General features: G+C 53.4%; 1 long non-coding RNA gene across 1 annotated transcript in view; it reads left to right on the top strand.

Moving 5' to 3' along the window:
* Positions 1-1,264: 1,264 nt before the first annotated feature.
* The window catches only part of LOC147100960 (uncharacterized), a 50,840-nt gene continuing 24,787 nt past the window's right edge, over positions 1,265-27,317 (top strand). Inside the window, exons 1-2 of the long non-coding RNA XR_015073426.1 lie at positions 1,265-1,542; positions 18,236-18,358. This is a non-coding gene — a long non-coding RNA (uncharacterized LOC147100960). The remainder of the gene's footprint in view (positions 1,543-18,235; positions 18,359-27,317) is intronic.

The following is a 27,317-nucleotide window of genomic DNA, read 5'->3' as shown; positions in this document are numbered from 1 at the left end:
TAACGGGGGGCGGTCCATGAGGCGCTAATGGGGGGCGGTCAATGAGGCGCTAATGGGGGCGGTCAATGAGGCGCTAATGGGGGGCGGTCAATGAGGCGCTAACGGGGGGCGGTCAATGAGGCGCTAACGGGGGGGCGGTCAATGAGGCGCTAACGGGGGGGCGGTCAATGAGGCGCTAACGGGGGGGCAGTCAATGAGGCGCTAACGGGGGGGGCGGTCAATGAGGCGCTAACGGGGGGGGCGGTCAATGAGGCGCTAATGGGGGGCGGTCAATGAGGCGCTAACAGGGGGGGCGGTCAATGAGGCGCTAATGGGGGGCGGTCAATGAGGCGCTAACGGGGGGGCGGTCAATGAGGCGCTAACGGGGGGGGCGGTCAATGAGGCGCTAACGGGGGGCGGTCAATGAGGCGCTAATGGGGGGCGGTCACTGAGTCGCTAACGGGGGGGGCGGTCAATGAGGCGCTAATGGGGGCGGTCAATGAGGCGCTAACGGGGGGCGGTCAATGAGGCGCTAACGGGGGGGCGGTCAATGAGGCGCTAATGGGGGCGGTCAATGAGGCGCTAACGGGGGGGGCGGTCAATGAGGCGCTAATGGGGCGGTCAATGAGGCGCTAACGGGGGGCGGTCAATGAGGCGCTAACGGGGGGCGGTCAATGAGGCGCTAACGGGGGGGTCGGTCAATGAGGCGCTAACAGGGGGCGGTCAATGAGGCGCTAATGGGGGGCGGTCAATGAGGCGCTAATGGGGGGCAGTCAATGAGGCGCTAACGGGGGGGCGGTCAATGAGGCGCTAACGGGGGCGGTCAATGTGGCGCTAATGGGGGGGCGGTCAATGAGGCGCTAATGGGGGGGTCAATGAGGCGCTAATGGGGGGCGGTCAATGAGGCGCTAATGGGGGCGGTCAATGAGGCGCTAATGGGGGGGCGGTCAATGAGGCGCTAATGGGGGGGGTCAATGAGGCGCTAACGGGGGCGGTCAATGAGGCGCTAACGGGGGGCGGTCAATGAGGCGCTAACGGGGGGCGGTCACTGAGGCGCTAATGGGGGCGGTCAATGAGGCGCTAACGGGGGGCGGTCACTGAGGCGCTAATGGGGGCGGTCAATGAGGCGCTAACGGGGGGCGGTCAATGAGGCGCTAACGGTCTCAGTGCAGCACTGCAGGGGTCGCTATTGCCGGAGCGCTGCCCAATTTCAGCTGATGTGCGTTCAGCAATCGGCCTTCAAGCCTTGACTCCAGCTTATTCCAGCTCTGAAAGGGGAGGTCAGTCCAAGCTGCAGCTGCTCGTGATCAGCGTTGCTGCGCTGGTGTGCGACCTCTCAGCGACCGAGACAGCTTTGTGCCGCGGCTGCTGTGAGGGAGAGGGAGAGGGCTGCGTGATTCAGCGACATGGAATTGGAGACGTTCGGCAGCTTGTCTGACAATGTTTCAGCACAGTTACGGCCGACAAAAAAGTTTCCCCAAGATGGCGCCTTTAAATTGCACGCGCGGAGTCACCCCCCGACTGCAGCGCGACCGCTGATGGTGTCGTTGTTCGCGCCAGGCGGTAAGTGAGGGGCGCGGCCGAGTGGGGCGGTACCTACTGGAGCGGGGCGCTAACACTGCCGCGCCCGAGCGAAAACCTATTAGCGTTCCATGGAGGCGCAAAGCAGCCGAATTTCACGCTTGTAATCTCCAGGACACGGCTGTGAACACAACCCCCAGGGGGAAACTCACAGGGGCGTTAATAAACTCCACACCTTTTCATTTTCTTTGAACACTTTCATTTATTAGTTAAAAAATATATCGGAGACTGGGCGCAAAGGCTGTTTGAGCGAGCGGGGCGGGTGATCGTGTGATGAAACCCCCAGGAATACATCCAGGCAGAGTTGGCAACACCTTTCCATGCACTGTACACCCTCCCCCGACCCCCGACCTCCACACCACCCCCACCCCCTCCCCCGGCCCCTCCCCCCACCCCTGGAATCCGGGCCAATATCCCGCAGCGTATTTTAGCGGTACGTGTAATTAAAGGGGAATATGTTTGATGAGAAATGTGGGTTCTGTTTTTTTTAATATATTGAATTGCGCTGATAACTCTGCTCCATCGCCCGCTGGTCCCACATGTTGGTTTTGTGTCACCTTTGTGGAATGTTAGGGCAGCTTGATGGAGCGGCAGCTGGAGCTAGTTAGAGAGCACAGTTAGTCAGCAAACTCCCTTGAAAGGATTAGACACTCTGGACTTTAAATGGTGGCCGGCCCCCAAACTGGAAGATAAAGCACAGCGAACACAAACTGGAATCCACTCGCTGTGTTTAAAAACCACCTGCGACACCCGAATCCAATCCGAGTTCCCAACCTTTCCCCTGGACACAGGAGGAGTGAATAAAATCAGCGCACGGTCAGCGCTAGACCGCCTTCTCCCTCCTGGACAGGGCCAATAAAAACCAAAACTGGCGGAAACAGCCTGCAGCGCGAACACGAAGCCAGCTCACAGACCCAGGGCAGCCTCTCCGGGAACCTTCAGTTATTTCTCTTCCCTGCTTTGAAATTTTTTTTTTGTTTTCCTCCCATTTCTTGGTCTCCCCACAGCCACAAAACCTTCCCAGCAGAGCAGAGAGAAGGAATCTGCCATTGCTGATGCAGTGTGACCACGCTCCAACACACTGCACGGCGACTCAGTATTAATAACGTGTCTCCTGTCCTCTGTTACCATAAAATCCTGATCACCACGTGTGCATCTGTTTATTCTCACATGGATTCTCTTCGCTTAAATTATAATTAAAGCTCCAGTGTGTATAACTCCTTCTGGTCAGAGGCTGCAACTTGTATAGAGGATTCACTCATCGATCCAACACAATCCACTCTCCGGCCTGACCTCTCTCACATCCCCTGCCATTTGCCATCTCTGTTCGCTAGTTTTTCACCATTTTGCTTCCCCTATCTCTCTCACTCTCCTGCACACTTTGTTATCACTTCCATCCCCTCTCTGATTTGTGTTTCCTTCCTTTATTCAATTTGGTTTCTATTCTTTATTCATTCTTTTTATTATTTCCTGATGTGATTCCAGATCAGACCAAAAAATAGCGATGATAAGTGTTGGGTCAACTCCGCACAGCGATAAGCACAAAATACAAAGCACCAGGCAAGACCATCAGCCCCGCAAATCTACCCCACACCCGCCAAAAACACCACCCACCGAATGCCCCCCCCCACACCACGCCCCCCCGCCCCCCCCCACCCCCCGCAGTACTGAGGGAGTGCTGCACTGTCAGTCGTGCCGTCTTTCGGATGAGACGTTAAACCGAGGCCCCGTCTGCTCTCTCAGGTGGACGTAAAAAATCCCATGGCACTATTTCGAAGAAGAGCAGGGGAGTTCTCCCCGGTGTCCTGACCAATATTTATCCCTCAATCAACATCACTAAAACAGATGATCTGGTCATTATCACATTGCTGTTTGTGGGAGCTTGCTGTGCACAAATTGGCTGCCGCGTTTACAACTGTGACTACACTTCAAAAAGTGCTTCATTGGCTGTAAAGTGCTTTTGGGATGTCGTGAAAGGCGCTATAGAAATGCAAGTCTTTCTTTCTATATCGGGGCAGCGGTGCCATTAACACAGGCACTGGGTGCAGGTACAGGGAGGAGATCGGGCCCCGGACTGAAAATGTCTTTTCCACTTAGACTGCTGCTATATAATATGCGCTTGATGCTTAAAACTAACTTTAAATTAAACTAACAATACAAAAATTCCTGCTTTAAGTGCCCACCATAGACAGGCTTGTGCTCCACTCGGTAATGGGGAAGCTTTTAGAAATGATAATCAGGGACAAAATTAACAGTCACTTGGACAAGTGTGGATTAATTAAGGAAAGGCAGCACGGATTTGTTAAAGGCAAATCGTGTTTAACTAACTTGATTGAGTTTTTTGATGAGGTAACAGAGAGGGTTGATGAGGTCATTGTGGTTGATGTGGTGTACATGGACTTCCAAAAGGCGTTCGACAAAGTGCCACACAATAGGCTTGCCAGCAAAGTTGAAGCCCATGGAATAAAAGGGACAGTGGCAGCATGGATACGGAATTGGCTAAGTGACAGGAAACAGAGAGTAGTGGTGAACGGTTGTTTTTCGGACTGGAGGAAGGTATACAGTGGTGTTCCCCAGGGGTCGGTACCAGGACCACGGCTTTTCTTGATATATATTAATGACTTGGATGTGGGTGTACAGGGCACAATTTCAAAATTTGCAGATGACACAAAGCATGGAAGTATAGTGAACAGTGAGGAGAGTGATAGACATCAAGAAGACATAAACAGGCTGGTGGAATGGGCGGACACGTGGCAGATGAAATTTAACGCAGAAAAGTGCGAAGTGATACATTTTGGTAGAAATAATGAGAAGAGGAAATATAAACTAAATGGTACAATCCTAAAGTGGGTGCAGGAACAGAGAAACAGGGTTCTGTGTGAATAAATCATTGAAGATGGCAGGGTAGGTTGAGAAAGCAGTTAAAAAGGCTTACAGGATCCTGGGCTTCATAAATAGAGGCATCGAATACAAAAGATCTCCAACTTTTGGTTCGGCCCCAACTGGAGTATTGTGTCCAATTATGGAACCCACACTTTAGGAAGGATGTGAAGGCCTTAGAGAGGGTGCAGAAAAGATTTACGAGAATGATTCCAGGAATGAGAGACTTCAGTTACATGGATAGACTGGAGAAGCTGGGGTTGTTCTCGTTGGAGCAGAGAAGGTTGAGAGGAGATTTGATCGAGGTGTCCAAAATCATGAGGGGTCTGGACAGAGTAGATAGAGAGAAACTGTTCCCATTGGTGGAAGGGTCGAGAACCAGAGGACACAGATTTAAGGTGATTGGCAGAAGAATCAAAGGCGACGTCAGAAAAAACTTTTTTACTCAGCGAGTGGTTATGATCTGGAATGCACTGCACTGGTGGTGGAGGCAGATTCAATCGTGGCTTTCAAAAGGGAATTGGATAAGTACCTGAAGGAAAGAAATTTGCAGGGCTACGGGGAAAGGGTGGGGGAGTGGGACTAGCTGAAGTGCTCTTGTAGAGAGCCAGCACGGGCTCGACAGGCCAAATGGCCTCCTTCTGTACTGTAACCGTTCTATGATAAACACCTCTGTTACAGACCTCACATTGTAATGAGCTTCCCCACACTTGGCTGGAGGCCTGTTACATTCATCACTTGGGTTACAGATTGCGCAGCTTTGTGATGCGACAGTTTAGCTTTCAGCGTCTGTTTACCGTTCCTGTCAACTCAGATACATGAAGAGTAAAAACAGGAACTGTTTCATTTCTGGTACAGCACCGAATTAAAGAGGTGGTTAGAAAACACTTTTTCACACAGCGGGAGGTGAACAGGTGGAATTGTCTGCCACAAACTGTTGTTGAACGAGCGGCCATAAATTCTTTTAAAGGGGAATTCGATGGTTGCTTGAATAAGACAAATATTGAAGGTTGTGGGGCGCGAGGAGCGGATTAGACTGGGGGACTTGTATGAGAAAAAGATTGTGCATATTGATGGGCCGAATGGCCTGTTTCTGTCCGGGAGCTTTCTATGATTCTATGGTGTCTTACCGAGATTCATTTCTTGCTCAGCTTCCAGCGGTGTGGTGCATGCCATTGAGCAGCAGCAGAAGCAGCAGCCCATCCTTTATGATGAGGGCAGTACTCACACGGTGGAACCGATCACCAAGTGTGTCGGCATAGTGTACAGCGGTACAGGACCTGACTACAGGTGGGAGTATGACTGCTCTGTACGGCACTGTGCAATAGGACAACTGGCACCTGAAGGACAGTCTAGCATTGACTCATCTCATCTTCCAGACACAGTTGAAAGTGCTTCACGTACAATTATGCAGGATTACACAGGATATACGGCACAGAAACAGGCCATTCGGCCCAACCAGTCCATGCCGCCGTTTATGCTCCACTCGAGCCTCCTCTCGTCTTTCCTCATCTAAATCTATCAGCATAACCCTCTATTCCCTTCTCCCTCAGATGCTTGCCCAGCCTCCCCTTAAATGTATCTATACTATTCGCTTCAGCCACTCCCTGTGGTAGCGAGTTCCACATTCTCACCACTCTCTGGGTAAAGAAGTTTCTCCTGAATTCCCTATTGGATTTCTTGGTGACTATCTTATATTGATGGCCTCTAGTTACGCTCTTCCCCACAAGTGGAAACATTCTCTCTGTATCCACTCTATCAAAACCTTTCATAATTTTTTCAGGAGAAAAGAGACCCAGCCTGTTCATCCTTTCCTGATATGTATACCCTCGCATTTCTGGTATCATCCTTGTAAATCTTCTCTGCACCCTCTCCAGTGTCTCTATATCCTTTTTATAATATGGTGACCAGAACTGTACGCAGTGCTCCAAGTGTGGTCTAACCAAGGTTCGATACAGGTTTCGCATAACTTCCCTACTTTTCAATTCTATCCCTCTAGAAATAAACCCGTGTGCTTGGTTTGCCTTTTTTATGGCCTTGCTAACCTGTGTCGCAACTTTTAGTGATTTGTGTATTTGTACTCTGAGATCACTTTGTTCCTCTACCCCACCCAGACTCGCACCCTCCAAGTGATGTGACCTCCCTATTCATCCTACCAAAATGTAATACCTCACATTTATCTGTGTTGAACTTCATTTGCCAATTATTTGCCCATTCTGCAAGTTTATTAATGTCCGCCTGTAATTTGTTGCAGTCCTCCTCAGTATTGACTTCCCCCCAATTTGGCATCATCTGCAAATCTAGAAATTGTGTTTTTGATTCCAAAATCTAAATCATTAATGTAAATTGTGAACAGCAGTGGTCCCAGCACTGATCCTTGTGGAACACCACTACCCACCTTCTGCCACTGTGAATAGCTACCCTTTACTCCTACTCTCTGCTTTCTGTCCTGAAGCCAGCCAGCAATCCATTCTGCTACTTGTCCCCTGACTCCGCATTCTCTGACCTTGTTTATCAGTCTATTATGTGGCACCTTATCAAAGGCCTTTTGAAAATCTAGATAAATTACATCTACTGCATTACCCTTGTCTACTCTCTCTGTTACCGCTTCAAAAAACTCAATAGGGTTGGTCAAGCAAGACTTTCCCTTTTGAAATCCATGCTGACTATTCATTATTATACTTTTCATTTCTAGATGTTCTTCTATTCTCTCCTTTAGTTGGGATTCCATTATTTTTCCTACCACCGATGTTAAGCTGACTGGTCTATAATTCCCAGGACCTGTTCTATCCCCCTTCTTAAATATTATTGAATTACTTTGAAGTGCAGTGTCTGTTATGTAGGCAGATGCAGAGGACATTTGGTGCACTGGAAGATTCTGCAAACACCGTCTTCCCTTTTGTCATTTAACCTCTCCTGCCCTCCACCCTATTGCAGACCTCTCTCTTTGTTCTCCTCACCCCGCCTTCCCTCATCATTTTCCCTGGCTCTGGACTGGCTTATAAACTGTTCAATCTCTAACTTTTAGTTTTGATGAAAGGTAATCGATGTGAAACATTCTGTCTGCTGCCTGACCTGCTGAGAATTTCCTGCATTTAGTGTTTTTATTTCAGATTTTCAGCAGCCACTGTATTTTGCTTTCACTTAATATCGTTCATTGGGCTGCAGGAGGCTGAGATAAATTCGGTGTGATTGTCACATCGAGTGCCAAGGCATGATTAGCTTGGCTTTATCCCGGGAATAGATTCAATTTATTGAGCTAATTACAGTAACAGAGGTTTTTGAGCTACACTATATTTCCAGGTATAACGAGTATAAAGTCACATTCCAGTTCCTAGGCTCCCTTATGGATGTGGTCTTTGGACTGGGCAGGAGAGAAATAGATAATTTAGCCCTAAAATATAACAGGGCTAAAAGGGTTAAATTCCAAGGACAGGTTGCATAGACTGGGCTTGTATTCCTCGAGTTTAGTAGATTAAGGGGTGATCTGATCGCGGTGTAGAAGCTGATTAGGTAGAGAGAAAGAAACTATTTCCTCTGGTGGGGGGAGTCCACAACAAGGGGGCAGAACCTTAAAATTAGAGCCAGGCCGTTCAGGGGTGATGTCAGGAAGCACTTCACACAAAGGGCAGTGGAAATCTGGAACTCTCTCCCCCAAAAAGCTGTGGATGCTGGGCAATAATTGGAGCTTTCGAGACTGAGATTGAGAGATTTTTGTTGGGTAAGTGAGGGACACGGAGCAAAGGCGGGTAAATGGGCGTGAGGTATAGATCAGCCGTGATCAGACTGAATGGCGGACAGGCTCGAGGGGCTGAATGGCCTCCTGCTCCTGTATGTTTTCCAGTTGTGTAGCTCGGAGCTCAGCTTGTGTTCTTCAGCATGTTTATAGTATTGCACCAAATTAAAAAAACTTTGGTAGTCAGGATAAATGGAGGACTGAGGGAGGAGGTGCGTTAGACGGAGGATGCCCTGGGTTACGTTCTTCAGCTGCATCCATTGAAAGGTATCGTAGGGTGAGATAAAAAGAAATGCCGGAGATGCACAGCGGGCCAGTAACCACCTGACACAGACAAGACATTGGACTACTTGTATTTGCTTACCTGTTGTGCAATGTCCTGCACTGCCAATCCAAAAGAGGGAGCGATCCCACATGGAGAGGGAGAGGGAGCGATCCCACAGGGAGAGGGAGAGGGAGCGATCCCACAGGGAGAGGGAGGGGGAGCGATCCCACAGGGAGAGGGAGAGGGAGTGATTCCACAGGGAGAGGGAGCGATCCCACAGGGGGAGAGAGAGAGGGAGCGATCCCACAGGGAGAGGGAGAGGGAGCGATTCCACAGGGAGAGGGAGAGGGAGCGATCCCACAGGGAGAGAGAGAGGGAGCGATCCCACAGGGAGAGGGGAGAGGGAGCGATCCCACAGGGAGAGGGAGAGGGAGCGATCCCACAGGGAGAGGGGAAAGGGAGCGATCCCACAGGGAGAGGGGAGAGGGAGCGATCCCACAGGAGAGGGAGAGGGAGCGATCCCACAGGGAGAAGGGAGAGGGAGCGATCCCACAGGGAGAGGGAGAGGGAGCGATCCCACAGGCAGAGGGGAGAGGGAGCGATCCCACAGGGGGAGAGAGGGAGCGATCCCACAGGGAGAGGGAGAGGGAGCGATCCCACAGGGAGAAGGGAGAGGGAGCGATCCCACAGGGAGAGGGAGAGGGAGAGGGAGCGATCCCACAGGGAGAGGGGAGAGGGAGCGATCCCACAGGGAGAGGGAGAGGGAGAAGGTGAAAGGCGGAAACCTAAAGCCATTTGTTTAAAAAGAAAATCTGTAATGGATCAAATATTGGGATTTGCAAACCAGGTGAGCAGGGCTGGGATTAAGGCAGTTGCGTGTTAATGTCTCTCTGATCCCGAGAACACCCAATCGGTTCGGTTCCTGAGCTGTTGGATTTCAAAGCCTGAGTTACTTTCTTTACATGAACCTGGTTTTGTTGCTGAAGTTGGAATAACTCAGGGGCAGAGCAATGAAAAATCAGACTGCGTCTGTCACCTCAGCAACGCTGAACAGCCAGAAATGGGAATAAAGGCGTAACCGGTCAGGAAGCAGGATGTTCTGCTTCTACACAGCTTACATAATTCCAAAGGAATCACAATGAATGAGCACATCAGTCACAGGAAATCCAGTGAAGCTGCCTGGTTGGGAGTCTCATTTCCTAGATTTACACTCCCGTGTTGTAAAGATATTCACGTATCCCAGTGAATATCTCAGTCCCTCCGTGCAGCCTCCTATTCACGGGACAGTCTCCAGTCAGTGATGCTTTTACTGTTAGACTCAAACTGTGGGATCACTCCCTCTCCCCTCTCCCTATGGGATCGCTCCCTCTCCCTTCTCCCTGTGGGATCGCTCCCTCTCCCTCTCCCTGTGGGATCGCACCCTCTCCCTCTCCCTGTGGGATCGCTCCCTCTCCCCTCTCCCTGTGGGATCGCTCCCTCTCCCTCTCCCTGTGGGATCGCTCCCTCTCCCTCTCCCTGTGGGATCGCTCCCTCTCCCTCTCCCTATGGGATTGCTCCCTCTCCCTGTGGGATCGCTCCCTCTCCCTGTGGGATCACTCCCTCTCCCTCTCCCTGTGGGATCGCTCCCTCTCCCTGTGGGATCGCTCCCTCTCCCTCTCTACCTGTGGGATCGCTCCCTCTCCCTCTCCCTGTGGGATCGCTCCCTCTCCCCTCTCCCTGTGGGATCGCTCCCTCTCCCCTCTCCCTGTGGGATCGCTCCCTCACCCTCTCCCTGTGGGATCGCTCCCTCTCCCTCTCCCTGTGGATCGCTCCCTCTCCCTGTGGGATCGCTCCCTCTCCCTCTCCCTGTGGGATCGCTCCCTCTCCCTCTCCCTATGGGATTGCTCCCTCTCCCTCTCCCTGTGGGATCGCTCCCTCTCCCTGTGGGATCGCTCCCTCTCCCTCTCTACCTGTGGGATCGCTCCCTCTCCCTGTGGGATCGCTCCCTCTCCCTGTGGGATCGCTCCCTCTCCCTGTGGGATTGCTCCCTCTCCCTGTGGGATCGCTCCCTCTCCCTCTCCCTGTGGGATCGCTCCCTCTCCCTCTACCTGTGGGATCGTGCCCTCTCCCTGTGGGATCGCTCCCTCTCCCTCTCCCTGTGGGATCGCTCCCTCTCCCTCTACCTGTGGGATCGCTCCCTCTCCCTGTGGGATCGCTCCCTCTCCCTTTTCCTATGGGATCGCTCCCTCTCCCTGTGGGATCGCTCCCTCTCCCTCTCCCAGTGGGATCGCTCCTCTCCCTCTCCCTGTGGGATCGCTCCCTCTCCCTGTACCTGTGGGATCGCTCCCTCTCCCTCTCCCTGTGGGATCGCTCCCTCTCCCTCTCCCTGTGGGATCGCTCCCTCTCCCTGTGGGATCGCTCCCTCTCCCTGTCCCTGTGGGATCGCTCCCTCTCCCTCTACCTGTGGGATCGTGCCCTCTCCCTGTGGGATTGCTCCCTCTCTCTCTCCCTGTGGGATTGCTCCCTCTCTCTCTCCCTGTGGGATCGCTCCCTCTCCCTCTACCTGTTAGACTGTGTATCTCAAACCTGCTGGATGCTGGGAGTGAGACTGCGATTTCTTGTTTGAGATCCTACACCCTGAAACCTCTCAAACTTCGATGTTGAATCGTTGAGTATATTCAAGGCTGAGATCGATCGATTTTTGGACTCTAGGGGAATCGAGGGATATGGGGATCGGGCGGGAAAGTGGAGTTGAGGTTGAAGATCAGCCATGATCTTATTGAATGGCGGAGCAGACTCGAGGGGCCGAATGGCCGACTCCTGCTCCTAATTCTTATGTTGTTATGAGCTTCGCCCTCCACCAGCCATCCAAACTGCAATTTTATTCTATCTTAAAGAACCCACAGTATACCAGTCAGGTGCTCCTGTTAGCCCAGCTTTCACTTTCTTTCCTCCCCCTTTCCTCTGACTCTGCTGAGTTGCTGACAGTGCTGCGGGATCAGGAGAGGGGGTGAAATGGAGAAGGGGAGTTCCCGAATCATTGTGTTCAGAGGAGCAGTGGAGAACCTGGGAGTGGCTTGGCCACAGTTGGAGTTTACGTAGTGAGGGTGGGGTTCGGGGGGAAAGAACAGAATTCCCGCATTCTGAGCCAGAGCAGGGGATGTCCTGGCCAACAGTTATCCCTCAACCAGCATCTAAAACTGATTATCTGGTCAATTATTTCATTGCTGTTTGTGGGATCTTGCTGTGTGCAAATTGACTGCTGTGTTTCCCTACATCACAACAGTGACTACACTTCAAAAATATTTCATTGGCTATAAAGCACTTTGGGACGTCCTGAGGTGGGGAAAGGCGCTATAGAAATGCAAGTCTTTCTTTTTATGTTTATTTTGAGGATGGCAAACTGAAGGAGAGATCCGGAGCCTCTCCATCATCGGAGCCTCCCTCTCCACCGGAGCCTCTCCACCGGAGCCTCTCCATCGGAGCCTCCCTCTCCACCGGAGCCTCTCCATCACCGGAGCCTCTCCATCATCGGAGCCACCCTCTCCACCGGAGCCTCTCCATCACCGGAGCCTCTCCATCATCGGAGCCTCCCTCTCCACCGGAGCCTCTCCATCATCGGAGCCTCCCTCTCCATCGGAGCCTCCCTCTCCACCGCAGCCTCTCCATCACCGGAGCCTCTCCATCATTGGAGCCTCCCTCTCCACCGGAGCCTCTCCATCACCGGAGCCTCTCCATCATCGGAGCCTCCCTCTCCACCGGAGCCTCTCCATCACCGGAGCCTCTCCATCATTGGAGCCTCCCTCTCCATCGGAGCCTCCCTCTCCACCGCAGCCTCTCCATCACCGGAGCCTCTCCATCATCGAAGCCTCCCTCTCCACCGGAGCCTCTCCATCATCGGAGCCTCCCTCTCCACCGGAGCCTCTCCATCATCGGAGCCTCCCTCTCCATCGGAGCCTCTCCATCACCGGAGCCTCTCCATCGGAGCCTCCCTCTCCACCGGAGCCTCTCCACCGGAGCCTCTCCATCATCGGAGCCTCCCTCTCCACCGGAGCCTCTCCATCATCGGAGCCTCCCTCTCCACCGGAGCCTCTCCATCATCGGAGCCTCCCTCTCCATCGGAGCCTCTCCATCACCGGAGCCTCTCCATCGGAGCCTCCCTCTCCACCGGAGCCTCTCCATCACCGGAGCCTCTCCACCGGAGCCTCTCCACCGGAGCCTCTCCATCATCGGAGCCTCCCTCTCCACCACCGGAGCCTCTCCATCACTGGAGCCTCTCCATCACCGGAGCCTCCCTCTCCACCGGAGCCTCTCCACCGGAGCCTCTCCATCACTGGAGCCTCTCCATCACCGGAGCCTCCCTCTCCATCGGAGCCTCTCCACCGGAGCCTCTCCATCACTGGAGCCTCTCCATCACCGGAGCCTCCCTCTCCACCGGAGCCTCTCCACCGGAGCCTCTCCATCATCGGAGCCTCCCTCTCCACCACCGGAGCCTCTCCATCATCGAAGCCTCCCTCTCCACCACCGGAGCCTCTCCATCACTGGAGCCTCTCCATCACCGGAGCCTCCCTCTCCACCGGAGCCTCACCACCGGAGCCTCTCCATCACTGGAGCCTCTCCATCACCGGAGCCTCTCCTGATCACCTCTTTACACGAGTACTTGAGGAGCGTGCTCACATGATGGCTTGCAGTATCTGAAGGATCTTTCCTGTCGCATTGATGTGTTTCTGTAAGCTCTGTGCTTAATGTGTTTGCTTGTTTCTCAGTGGAGTGCGTCCATTTGGATTGTTGTTACTGGTTGCTGGCAGGGACAAGAGCAAACCCCACCAAGCAGATCCTTCAGTGAGAATTGCAGGGCTGTACCAGTCCCGGAGTGCCAGCACTGCTTCCTGTGAATGTGGAATGGGCTGTCCTGCTTTTTTTATGAACTTGCATGTGTGTGTGTGTTACTGTTGTGAGGTGAGGCGAGCAGACTGAAGCACATTCAGTGTCGATGTTAAACAGGGTTAGATTCGAGTAAAAATCTCTCCACTCTGCCCCAACAGTGTGCCTCAGCCCAACCTATAGAGGGGCTCCCGCCGGCTGCACCAGTGACACTCTGTTTCCGACACTAGCCAATTTTGTGATGAATTAGGACAGTTTTGTGCTGTCGGCTCGAGTCCGCTAGGAACAGGCCGAGCAGACAGAGGAGTCTTTCATTCCACCAGTCTGGGCTGGCTTTGAACGCGGGTGACAGAAGTGAAAGAATAGGATCTAACTGCCGCAGATCCCGTCCCCATGCCTGACTCCCCTCAAACACCACCACAGAAGGACGGATAGATTCTCTCTGGGGTTATCATCGTGTGGAACAACATAGAATCACACAGCACCGAAGGATGTATTCGCTCGCAGTCTCACTGGTAACTGTTAGTCACTGTGTTCCCCGTGCCCTCCTCTCCCTGCAGGGGCTCACTGTCTGTGCAAAGCTGCTGCCATGAGCAACAATTACCTCAATGGGAAAACGTTTCTAGGGAGGAGGTAATGATCCTTAACAGCTGCAGAACATCCGTGTGTGTATGTTCAAAATCCTGCATCCGTCAGCACTTCCCGTCCACTTTTCCTATCAGAAGTGTCTGCATCCGGACTTGGAATGGTAGCTTTCTATGTAAACTGCTGTAATGACACTCTCCTGCCAGTGGAGGCACTGCGGTGCCGCTAGTGGCCGTCGGGTGTAATTACAACATGGCAAGTTGACATAGGACCTTTGCATTGTAAACATGGAAAATACGTACGTATTAGGAGCAGGAGTAGGCCATACGGCCCCTCGAGCCTGCTCCGCCATTCAATAAGATCCTGGCTGATCATCGACCTCAACTCCACTTTCCAGCCCGATCCCCATATCCCTTAATTCCCCGAGAGTCCAAAAATCTATCGATCTCAGCCTTGAATATACTCAACGACTCAGCATCCACAGCCCTCTGGGGTAGAGAATTCCAAAGATTCACAACCCTCTGAGTGAAGAAATTCCTCCTCATCTCAGTCCTAAATGGCCGACCTCTTATCCTGAGACTGCAGGTGCAGCAGGTGATCAGGAAGGCCAATGGAATCTTGGCTTTTATTGCAAGGGGAATGGAGTATAAAAACAGGGAAGTCTTGCTTCAGTTATACAGGGTATTGGTGAGGCCACACCTGGAATATTGCGTACAGTTTTGGTTTCCATATTTAAGAAAAGATATACTTGCTCTCGAGGCAGTTCAGAGAAGGTTCACTCGGTTGATTCCGGAGATGAGGGGGTTGACGTATGAGGAAAGGTTGAGTAGAACATAAGAACATAAGAACATAAGAAATAGGAGCAGGAGTAGGCCAATCGGCCCCTCGGGCCTGCTCCACCATTCAATAAGATCATGGCTGATCTGATCCTAACCTCAAATCTTCTATCACTCTCCATCCCACCTGAACCCATGTGATCTCCCGGGAGAGGCGAAAAACCAGATAAAAGACCCAATGGCCAATTTGGGAGAAAAAAATCTGGGAAATTCCTCTCCGACCCATCTAGGCGATCGAAATTCTTCCAGGAGATCACTCTGTCCCTATATTTTCTACAGTACTTACCTTCTGTAAAGGCGATCTCCACCCCAGCCAGGAACAGGAATAAAACCATCTCCTGAAATCTAACACAGAATTAGAACACAGTAGGAGCAGAACCAGGCTACACGGCCCCTGGGCCCACTCCGCTACCCACAGGGCCATGACCATTCCGAACCTAGACTCATGTCCAATTTCCTGCCCGCTCCCCGTAACCCTTAATTCCCTTTACTTCTAGGAAACTATCTATTTCTGTTTTAAATTTATTTAATGATGTAGCTTCCACAGCTTTCTGGGGCAGCAAATTCCACAAACCTACCACCCTCTGAGTGAAGAAGTTTCTCCTCATCACAGTTTTGAAAGAGCAGCCCCTTATTCTAAGATTATGCCCCCTAGTTCTAGTTTCACCCATCATTGGGAACATCCTCACCGCATCCACCCGATCAAGCCCCTTCACAATCTTATATGTTTCAATAAGATCGCCTCTCATTCTTCTGAACTCCAATGAGTAGAGTCCCAATCTACTCAACCTCTCCTCATATGACCACCCCCTCATCCCCGGGATTAACCGAGTGAACCTTCTTTGTACTGACTCGAGAGCAAGTATGTCTTTTCTTAAGTATGGACACCAAAACTGTATGCAGTATTCCAGGTGCGGTCTCACCTGGGACTCTACTCATTGGAGTTCAGAAGAATGAGAGGTGATCTTATCGAAACATATAAGATTGTGAGGGGGCTTGATCGGGTGGATGCGGTGAGGATGTTTCCACTGATGGGTGAGACTAGAACTGGGGGGCATAATCTTAGAATAAGGGGCTGCCCTTTCAAAACTGAGATGAGGAGAAACTTCTTCACTCAGAGGGTAGTAAATCTATGGAATTTGCTACCCCAGAGAGCTGTGGAAGCTGCAACATTAAATAAATTTAAAATGGAGATAGACAGTTTCCTAGCAGATAAGGGAATTAGGGGTTACGGGGACAGGGCAGGGAAGTGGACGTGAGTCTAAGTTCGGATCAGCCATGATCCTATTGAATGGCGGAGCAGGCCCGAGGGGCTGTATGACCTACTCCTGCTCCTACTTCTTATGTTCTTATGTTCTGGACACTCCCCAGGGGAAACAACCTCTCAGCATCTACCCTGTCAATCCCCCTCAGAATCTTGTATGTTTCAATGAGATCACCTCTCATTCTTCTAAACTCCAGAGAGTATCGGCCCATTCTACACAATCTCTCATCATAGGACAACCCTCTCATCCCAGGAATCAATCTAGTGAACCTTCGTTGCACTGCCTCCAAGGCAAGTATATCCTTCCTCAGATAGGGAGACCAAAACTGTGCACAGTACTCCAGGTGTGGTCTCACCAAGGCCCTGTACAATTAGAGCCAGATGTAGAAATTTATAATGGAAGAAGAAAAATAAGGACAGATTGTCTGACTTTAAAATGGGGCCCTGGTCATGTATCCCCTGCCCTCTGACCCTGCTTTCACCTGAAGGCTACACTTGGTATTGGCTTCCTGTGTGCAACAGCATGGGAGATGGACTCATATCTTTAAAAATCTAGTGTGAGCACCGAGATGTGTGCTAGTGGCTAGTGCACTGCTGTGTGCTGCAGGCCACGTGAGCAGAAGAGTGTCAGCTGTGGCTCAGTGGTTGAGATCGTGGGTTCAAGTCCCACTCCAGGGATTTGAGCCCACAATCCAGGCTGGCACTCCAGTGCAGTGCTGAGGGAGTGCTGCACTGTCGGAGGTGCTGTCTTTCAGATGAGACGTTAAACCGAGGCCCCGTCTGCTCTCTCAGGTGGACGTAACAGATCCCAGGGCACTATTTCGAAGAAGAGATGGGGAGTTCTCCCCGGTGTCCTGGGGCCAATATTTATCCCTCAACCAACATCACTAAAAACAGATTATCTGGTCATTATCACATTGCTGTTTGTGGGAGCTTGCTGTGCGCAAATTGTCTGCCACGTTTCCTACATTACAACAGTGACTACACTTCAAAAATACTTCATTGGCTGTGAAGCGCTTTGGGACGTCCTGAGGTTGTGAAAGGCGCTGGAGAAATGCAAGTTCTTTCTTTCTGACTTTAGCAGTCTATCTGATATCTTCAGCACTGGGGAGCTATGGTTACGATGCCCGAGGACACGAGAGTATTTGTGCGCAGCCTCCTTTGTGCACCTCAGTGGCAGCTCTGTGTAGACACAGCGAGTACTATGGTCCGGGTTATAGCCCAGCAAGAGGCCTACTGCAGGCGCTCCTGCAGCAGGGAACAGTCTGCTGCCCCTCCTGCCCAGTTATCTGTTGCATTGGCTAACTCGCCGCCCCCTCTGTGAGGTCGAGACTGCTGGGAAAGGGGATGGCGACACTGAATGAGCAGCTTTTCGTCACCCGTCCTAGTATCTCCTTATTGAGGCTCGGTGTCAAATTTAGTCTGATTTCACTCCTGTGAAGCACCTTGGGACAATTTTACCACATTAAAGATGCTATACGAATGCAGGCTGTTGTCGTGCTGTAGATAACCCGTTAATGACCCATTAAAAAAAACAAACGTAGAAAGCACTCACCTGTACAACCTGCTTTAAAATTGTTTTTCATACAGTTTACAGATACACCACAACCAGCTGGGCAGCGCCACCCACTGCCTTAGGGGAAGGTGAACTCCGGGTGAAACCGTGGGCGAGTTGTCATTGAATAGAATGGCCTGCATTTATACAAAGACTTATCTCATTTCTCAGAAATAGCCCAAAGTGCTTCACACACAATTGAGGTTTACTTTGAGATGCAGCGACTGTTATTATGTAGGCAAATGCAGCAACCATTTTATGTACAGCAAGATCCCACAAACAGCAATGAGAGGCACAAAGGGTTAATCTGTTTTGCTCGTGTTGGTTGAAGCAGGAATGTTGGTCAGGATTCCCTGCTTTTCAAATAATGCCGTGGGATCTATAAAATCCACTTGAACCACTGCAACAGTCAGCAACGGGGCCTCAGTTTAAACATTTCCTCTGAAGCACTGCGCGGCGCTCCCTCAGTACTGCGCTGGCGTGTCAGCCCAGATTATGTGCTGGAGTGGGGCTTGAACCCACGACCTTCTCACTCAGATGTGTGTGCCACCCCGGGATCAAGCTCGCCCTCTATACTCCACCCTCGCTGCATCATAGGGTACAGGATGTGAGTAAAGTACGTGTGTTAAGCTGCACGTGGAGCTTCTGGTGCGATTTGAACAGTGGAAACAATCTTGTGTTTTTCCCTCAGATGCAATGAAGACTTGGAGCTTGAAGATGCCGTTCACACAGCAATCCTGACACCAGGTTACCAAGACCTATTAAGGAGTGCCAAAGCCAATTAGTTCCCACCCAGATATCTGGCACAGTGAAGGTAATCTGTCAGAATTAATAAGAATCTGCAACACTTCATGCATTGTACTCATTTTAAACCTTTCTCCGTACAATCTTTTCCTCTTGTGAAGCCAGTTACTGCCTTTCCTGGGTACAGTTTCTCTGGGTACAGTCCCTCTGGTGCCAGTTCTGCCTCTCCCGGGTACAGTTTCTCTGGGTACAGTCCCTCTGGTGCCAGTTACTGCCTCTCCCGGGTACAGTTTCTCTGGGTACAGTCCCTCTGGTGCCAGTTACTGCCTCTCCCAGGTACAGTTTCTCTGGGTACAGTCCCTCTGGTGCCAGTTACTGCCTCTCCTGGGTACAGTTTTTCTGGGTACAGTCCCTCTGGTGCCAGTTACTGCCTCTCCCGGGTACAGTTTCTCTGGGTACAGTCCCTCTGGTGCCAGTTATTGCCTCTCCTGCGTACAGTTTCTCTGGGTACAGTCCCTCTGGTGCCAGTTACTGCCTCTCCTGGGTACAGTCCCTCTGGTGCCAGTTATTGCCTCTCCTGGGTACAGTTTTTCTGGGTACAGTCCCTCTGGTGCCAGTTACTGCCTCTCCCGGGTACAGTTTTTCTGGGTACAGTCCCTCTGGTGCCAGTTACTGCCTCTCCTGGGTACAGTTTCTCTGGGTACAGTCCCTCTGGTGCCAGTTACTGCCTCTCCTGGGTACAGTTTTTCTGGGTACAGTCCCTCTGGTGCCAGTTACTGCCTCTCCTGGGTACAGTTTCTATGGGTACAGTCCCTCTGGTGCCAGTTACTGCCTCTCCTGGGTACAGTTTTTCTGGGTACAGTCCCTCTGGTGCCAGTTACTGCCTCTCCTGGGTACAGTTTCTCTGGGTACAGTCCCTCTGGTGCCAGTTACTGCCTCTCCTGGGTACAGTTTTTCTGGGTACAGTCCCTCTGGTGCCAGTTACTGCCTCTCCCGGGTACAGTTTCTCTGGGTACAGTCCCTCTGATGCCAGTTATTGCCTCTCCTGCGTACAGTTTCTCTGGGTACAGTCCCTCTGGTGCCAGTTACTGCCTCTCCTAGGTACAGTCCCTCTGGTGCCAGTTATTGCCTCTCCTGGGTACAGTTTTTCTGGGTACAGTCCCTCTGGTGCCAGTTACTGCCTCTCCCGGGTACAGTTTTTCTGGGTACAGTCCCTCTGGTGCCAGTTACTGCCTCTCCTGGGTACAGTTTCTCTGGGTACAGTCCCTCTGGTGCCAGTTACTGCCTCTCCTGGGTACAGTTTTTCTGGGTACAGTCCCTCTGGTGCCAGTTACTGCCTCTCCTGGGTACAGTTTCTCTGGGTACAGTCCCTCTGGTGCCAGTTACTGCCTCTCCTGGGTACAGTTTCTCTGGGTACAGTCCCTCTGGTGCCAGTTACTGCCTCTCCTGGGTACAGTTTTTCTGGGTACAGTCCCTCTGGTGCCAGTTACTGCCTCTCCTGGGTACAGTTTTTCTGGGTACAGTCCCTCTGGTGCCAGTTACTGCCTCTCCCGGGTACAGTTTCTCTGGGTACAGTCCCTCTGGTGCCAGTTATTGCCTCTCCTGGGTACAGTTTTTCTGTGTACAGTCCCTCTGGTGCCAGTTACTGCCTCCCCCGGGTACAGTTCCTAGAATCATGGAAAGTTACAGCATGGAAGGAGGCCATTTTGGCCCATCGTGTGCACACCAGTCAACAAAGAGCTATCCAGCCTAATCCCACTTCCCAGCTCTTGGTCCGTAGCCCTGCAGGTTACAGCATCCCAAGTGCATATCCAAGTACTTTTTAAATGTGATGAGGGTTCCTGCCTCGACCACCCTTTCAGGCAGTGAGTTACAGACCCCCACAACCCTCTGGGTGAAGAAATTTCCCCTCAAATCCCCTGATGTAAGAAAACTATTCGGCACTTGGTCAAAGCGTTAAACAAAGCTTTAATCAACTGTTTTACAACATGGAGGTCTAGTTGTGTCCTTCACTAGTTCCTGTTAAGAATGTCCTGCACAAGCTGGGCCCGTGCCCGAGTATTTATACTCTCCCTGGACAGCGCCACCCATAGGCCGCTCAGTATTATTTCATAAGTCTTTCTTTCATGAATGACTGATTCATGTCATCCCTTCTAAACCTTCCACCAATTACTTTAAATCTGTGCCCCTAGTTTTTGACCCCTCTGCTAAGGGAAATAGGTCCTTCCTATCCACTCTATCCAGGCCTCTCATAATTTTATACACCTCAATAAGATCTCCCCTCAGCCTCCTCTGTTCCAAGGAAAACAGACCCAGCCTATCCAGTCTTTCCTCATAGCTAAGATTCTCTACTCCCAGCAACATCCTTGTAAATCTCCTCTGTACCCTCTCCAGTGCAATCACATCCTTCCTGTAATGTGGTGACCAGAACTGCACGCAGTACTCTAGCTGAGGCCTAACTAGTGTTTTATACAGTTGAAGCATAACCCCCCTGCTCTTGTATTCTATGCCACGGCTAATAAAGGTTCCTCTGGGTACAGATCCGCTGGTGCCCGATACGGCCTCTCAGGGTACAGTTCCACAGGGTAGTGGTTGCTCTCTGGTTGCGCAGATGGTGTTGAACATGGGGGAATCCTGCACTTTATGGCTCCAACACTCACATCCCAGCCATCAGGTTAGCTGAGCAAGGAGCAGGGGGCCAGGAACTTCTGACAAACCCCACTGATTGAAACAAAACGGAGTATGAAAGCTAAACCCAGAGCAATAATTCAGATGAAACTGACGGGCCGAGGGCACTGGCCAATCTGGGAATTTCCTGTCAGAGTGGCCGAGGCTTGCCAAGGATGTCCAGGAATGGGAGGCAAAAGCTGTGGAGTGATTTTAGGAGAACGTCCGATTGGGGTGAATGAGCCGGGATGGGTCTTCTCCCCCGGACCTCCCGTGTGAAAACATTGCGTGACACCTACACTACTCAGCCCGTATTGGGATTGTGCAATCAGGGACTCTCCTGCTGGTGAGACTCCAGCGTTGGGTAATCTGTTCAGTGGTTTGCTCAATCCTGACATTACTCGGCATGTTAGTTTGGAGTACAGCATTCCTGTACTTCGTTTAGCGTGTATGGAAACCCATGAGTCAGAATGTATTGTGCTCTCCACATCTGGGTATCCGTTGCTTATTTTAATAATTCACGATTTCAAATTATGCAACAAAACAGCGAGGGAGATCTCGGGGTGAGTGTTGGAGCATTCGTTAGGAGAAAGCCGACTTCATTCTTCAGAATAGCTCTCAGTATTTTTTCCACCACAGCAAGTTTATTGGTCCCTGTTGGTTACACAGCAGCCTGTTACTCTAGTCTTGAACTTCCTGCTATGGTGATGGGAGCAGGTGTGTGTGTTCGCTTGCTGCCAGGTCTGGACTTCGCTGGGATACCTCCCACAGGCACAGGCCGCCTTACCGTACCTTGCACAAAGGCCATTTTCAATCCAAGTGTCAGTCAGAAGGATGTGAGTTCAAACCCCAGTGCAAGACTTGAGCATAATCTAGGCTGACACTTCCAGTGCAGTACTGAGGGAGCGCTGCACTGTCGGAGGGGCAGTACTGAGGGAGCGCTGCACTGTCAGAGGGGTAGTACTGAGGGAGTGCTGCACTGTCGGAGGGGCAGTACTGAGGGAGGGCTGCACTGTCGGAGAAGCAGTACTGAGAGAGCGCTGCACTGTCGGGAGGGGCAGTACTGAGGGAGTGCCACACTGTCAGAGGGGCAGTACTGAGGGAGGGCTGCACTGTCGGAGAAGCAGTACTGAGAGAGCGCTGCACTGTCGGAGAAGCAGTACTGAGAGAGCGCTGCACTGTCGGAGGGGCAGTACTGAGGGAGTGCTGCACTGTCGGAGGGGCAGTACTGAGGGAGTGCTGCACTGTCGGAGGGGCAGTACTGAGGGAGCGCTGCACTGTCAGAGGGGCAGTACTGAGGGAGCACTGCACTGTCGGAGGGGCAGTACTGAGGGAGCGCTGCACTGTCGGAGGGGCAGTACTGAGGGAGCACTGCACTGTCGGAGGGGCAGTACTGAGGGAGTGCTGCACTGTCTGAAATACCATCTTTCGGGTGAGACGTTAAACCGAGGTCCTTTCCATTACCGCTGTTGCCTCCACCGCAGCTTAGGTCAGTTAAGAGACCAAGCATGGAGCCTGGCATCTTCCTGCTCACCAGGCAGTTTTAATTTGGTCCTTGGAATGTGGGCATCGTTATTGTTGAGATACCGCGGCAAACGTGGGAGTCGAGACCAGAGCCAGTGAAACAGTACAGCTTTTTATTTCAGCCTCATGGCAAAACAGGAACTAGAAAAGCCCGCGCATCCACTTAAATACTTCCCAGACAGGAAGTGCTCCCGGCAGCCTGTCCCTGCGGGAAACAAGTTGCTGGAGGAAAGGGCCCCCGGCTGGGGGCTTCTGCTTAGACTGTCTGTGCCGCCGTGAGCGGATTATGTCCAGTGGTGGCGTGTCGCCACAGAGCTCCCCCCAGAATCCGCTTAGGAGGAGTGGACGAGTCGTGACGGTGGTCTAATGGTTCTGCCGCAGCAGCTCTGAGTGGTCGCCGGTCTGGTTGGTTGGGTCGGGCGGTTCGCCGCCGGCTGTGCTGGCTTGCCGGGGGGACGGCCTCTAGTTGGAGGCTGGGCCACGGGGACCTGTTCCCCTGGTTCGGTGTGTGCTGGTTTGAGCCGGTCGATGGAGACTGTGTCGACCCTGTCGCCGAGTCGCAGCTTGAAGACCTTGTCCCCGGTTTGTAGTACCTCGTACGGTCCGTCGTACGGGGGTCGCAGGGGCCCGCGGTGCGCGTCGTGTCGCACGAAGACGAAGCGCGCCTGCTGTAAATTTGGCGGGACGTGAGGTGCGAGTTCGCCGTGTCGGTTGACCGGAAGTGGGGCGAACTGCTGAGCGGAAGAGAAAGAGTTGAGCCGCTGCTGTTCGGCCGACCAAGGCTTGGTAGGCTCCGGAAGGAATTCGCCTGGGACGTGCAGCGGTTGTCCGTAGACTAACTCCGCTGCCGAGGACTGGAGGTCTTCCTTGACCACGGTGCGTAGGCCGAGTAGCACCCACGGCAGGCGGTCAGTCCAGGTACTGTCCTGCAGGCCGGCGCGGAGTGAGGCCTTGAGTGACCTGTGGAAGCGTTCACAAAGTCCGTTGGCCTGCGGGTGGTACGCCGTGGTGCGGTGGAGCGTCACCCCGAGGTTGCGTGCTGTGGCCGTCCAGAGTTCGGAGGTGAACTGGGCGCCTCTGTCGGAGGTTATCTCGGCCGGCACGCCGAACCTCGCAACCCAGGTGTTAACGAACGCCCTGGCGATGTCGGCTGTGGTGGTGGAGGACAGCGGCACTGCCTCAGGCCAGCGTGTGTAGCGGTCGACCATCGTGAGGAGATAAGTTTGGCCTTGCGATGGCGGCAGGGGACCGACGATGTCGACGTGTACGTGGTCGAAGCGGCGGCTGCGTACCTCGAAGTCTCCCAGGGGTGCTTTGGTGTGCAGCTGTACCTTAGCCCGTTGGCAGGCGAGGCAGGAGGTGGCCCAAGTCCGAACATCTCTGCTGAGGCCGCGCCAGACGAAGCGCTTGGAGAGGAGTTTGATGGATGTGCGGGAACCCGGGTGAGAGAGCCCGTGGAGCGCGTCGAAGACGCGGCGGCACCAGGTCTCAGGGACGACCGGCCTGGGGTGGCCGAGTGAGACGTCGCAAGTGACTGCCGTGGCTTCGGGCCCGTGCGCGACCTTGGCTAGGCGTAGCCCTGGCAGGCTGGTAGCCGCCGAGAGGAGGTCTGGGTCCGTGAGCTGGTCCGCTGCTAGTTGTGCATAGTCGACCGCGAGGTGATTCGCACAGACGGCGGGACGGGAAAGGCAGTCGGCGACCACGTTGTCTCTACCGGAGACGTGCTGAATGTCCGTAGCAAACTCGGACACGGCCGCGAGCTGGCGTTGCTGCCTAGCGGACCAGGGTTCGGTGTGCTTGGCCATCGCGTATGTGAGTGGCTTGTGGTCCACATACGCGGTGAAGGGGCGGCCTTCCAGGAGGAACCTGAAATGGCGGACCGACAGGTGGAGCGCGAGAAGCTCGCGGTCGAAAGTGGAGTATTTGACCTCCGGGGGGCGCAGTTGGCGGCTGTAGAAGGCAAGTGGCTGCCACGCGCCATTGACCCACTGCTCGAACACGGCCCCGACCGCGTGGTCGGAGGCGTCGGTGGTGAGCGCGACCCGGGCATCGGCCCTCGGGTGCGCAAGCAGAGTGGCGTCGGCGAGCGCGTTTTTGGTGGCGTCGAAGGCGGCTGCCATGTCAGTGGTCCAGGCTACGTCCATCTTGCCGGATTTTCCTCGGAGGGAGTCGTATAGGGGCTTCATGAGGGCTGCAGCTCTGGGGATGAACCTGTTGTAGAAGTTCACCATCCCGAGGAACTCCTGGAGGCCCTTGATGGTTGTGGGGCGGGGAAATTGCTGGATGGCCTGCACCTTGTTGGGCAGGGGGACGGCCCCAGCAGGGGTGATGCGGTGACCGAGAAAATCGATCTCGGTTAGGCCGAATTGGCACTTCGCCGGGCTGAGGATGAGCCCGTGTTGGGCTAGGCGCCCGAACAGGGTGCGAAGGTGTTCGAGGTGTTCCTGTTTGGAGGAGCTGGCCACGAGAATGTCGTCTAGATAGACGAATAGGAAGTTCAGGTCCCGGAGGACTGAGTCCATAAGGCGCTGGAAAGCCTGTGCTGCATTCTTGAGGCCGAAGGGCATCCTCAGGAACTCGAACAGGCCGAATGGGGTGATGACGGCCGTTTTGGGGATGTCCGCGGTGTGTACGGGGACTTGGCGGTAACCGCGCACCAGGTCGACTTTGGAAAAGACAGTTCGTCCGGCCAGTCGGGCCGAGAAGTCCTGGATGTGTGGCACCGGGTATCGATCGGGGGTGGTGGCGTCGTTGAGGCGGCGGTAGTCCCCGCAAGGGCGCCAGCCTCCGCCGGGCTTGGGGGCGATGTGGAGGGGCGAGGCCCAAGGGCTGCTGGAGCGGCGGATGATGCCGAGTTGTTCCATGGTGGTGAACTCGGCCCGCGCGATTTCCAGCTTGGCCGGGTTGAGTCTGCGGGCGTGGGCTGAAACTGGGGGGCCGGTGGTGGGGATATAGTGTTCCACACCGTGCTTGGCGGCTTTGGCCGAAAAGGTCGGGTTAGTGAGGGCGGGAAACTCAGCTAGGAGTGCCGAGTAGTCGTCCGTGGCTCTGGCGAGGCAGTAGGTCGTCAGGCCGGCCGAACGGGCCGGGGTAAAGGCGCCGGGGATGGGGGCCATAGTGTTGATGTCGACGAGGCGGTGCCTCGGAATGTCGACAAGGAGGCCGTGGGCGCGTAGGAAGTCGGCGCCGATGAGTGGGCAGAGGACCTTGGCTGTGAGGAACTCCCAGCGGTAGCGGCGGCCCGCGAGGTCAAGCGTGACCATGCGGGTGCCATATGTGCGGATGTCAGAGCCGTTGGCTGCAGCCAGTGTGATACCCCGTGTGCCGCGTTGGATCTCGAGGGCGGAGGCGGGGGTGATGCTGTGCTGGGCCCCTGTGTCGCACAGAAATCGGCGGTTGGTTCTGTCGTCAGTGACGTACAGTAGGGGCTCCTTCTGCCCCGCGGCCATCGCGGGGGCTGGTGCGGGGGGGGGGGTTTGAAGGTACACGGTGGCGTGCAGCGTTGAGCCCTAGCGCCAAAACGGGTGTGGTAGTAGCAGTGACCCGGAGTGGTAGGGCGGTCGGGCCTAGCGGCCCGGGAAGACCGCGTGGTCGTTGCCGTGAGGTCGGGCGCGACGTCGCGAGCGGCCTGTGCAGAGAGCAGCCGGTCGGCCTTTTCGGCTATATCATTCAGGTCCGTGGAGTCGGACTCCACATTGAGCGGGCGGATGCTGGCGGGGAGCTGCTGAATGAAAAGCGTGCGAGAAAGGGCGCCGGGATTTTTGTCGTCTGAGAGGGACAGCATGTGGGAAAGCAGGTCTGATGGTGAAGCATCACCAAGGCCGGGGAGGTCCAGGAGTTGGCAGTGGCGCTGGTAAGAGGACGTTTGAAATTTTTTAAGTAGCGCAGCCTTCAGATGTTCGTACTTGCCCTCCGTTGGTGGATTCTGCAGCGCTGCCCAAACCTTGGGGACTGTAGCGTAGGTGAGCGAGGCGACAAGGTAGTCGTACTTCGTGGCGTCGACTGTAATGCCTTTCAGCCGGAATCTGGACTCAGCTTGAACGAACCAGGCTTCGGCGAGGTTCTCCCAAAAGTCTGGTCATTTAACCGTGACTGCGTTTGTATCCGCCATGCTAGCTTAGGATTCGTCCTGAGCGTCGGGGTCACCAGTGTTGAGATACCGCGGCAAACGTGGGAGTTGAGACCAGAGCCAGTGAAACAGTACAGCTTTTTATTTCAGACTCATGGCAAAACAGGAACTAGAAAAGCCCGCGCATCCACTTAAATACTTCCCAGACAGGAAGTGCTCCCGGCAGCCTGTCCCTGCGGGAAACAAGTTGCTGGAGGAAAGGGCCCCCGGCTGGGGGCTTCTGCTTAGACTGTCTGTGCCGCCGTGAGCGGATTATGTCCAGTGGTGGCGTGTTGCCACACTATCGAGGCCAGTATTTATTGCCCATCCCTAGCTGCCCTTGAGAAGGTGGTGATGAGCCGCCTTCTTGAACCGCTGCAGTCCGTGTGGTGAAGGTACTCCCACAGTGCTGTTAGGTTGTGAATTCCAGGATATTGATCCAGAGATGCTGAAGGATCGGAGATATATGTCCACATCAGGATGGTGTGTGACTTGGAGAGGAAAGTGGAGGTGATGATGTTCCCACATTGCTGCTCTTGTCCCACACAGTGGTAGAGGTCGCAGGGGAGGGAGGTTCTGTTGGAGTAACCTTGGCAGGTTGAAGCAATGCATCCTGCACTGGATATCGCTGCAGGAGTTCCTCAGGGCAGTGTCCTAGGCCCAACCATCTTCAGCTGCTTCATCAATGAGCTTCCCTCCAACATAAGGTCAGAAATAGGGATGTTTGCTG

This window comes from Somniosus microcephalus, chromosome 24, assembly GCF_052327205.1.
Source record: "Somniosus microcephalus isolate GS21.2 chromosome 24, FLI_Smic_1.0, whole genome shotgun sequence".
NCBI lineage: Eukaryota > Metazoa > Chordata > Chondrichthyes > Squaliformes > Somniosidae > Somniosus > Somniosus microcephalus.
The sequence above is the reverse complement of the archived record's forward strand: the minus strand, read 5'-3'. Positions and strand labels throughout refer to the sequence as shown.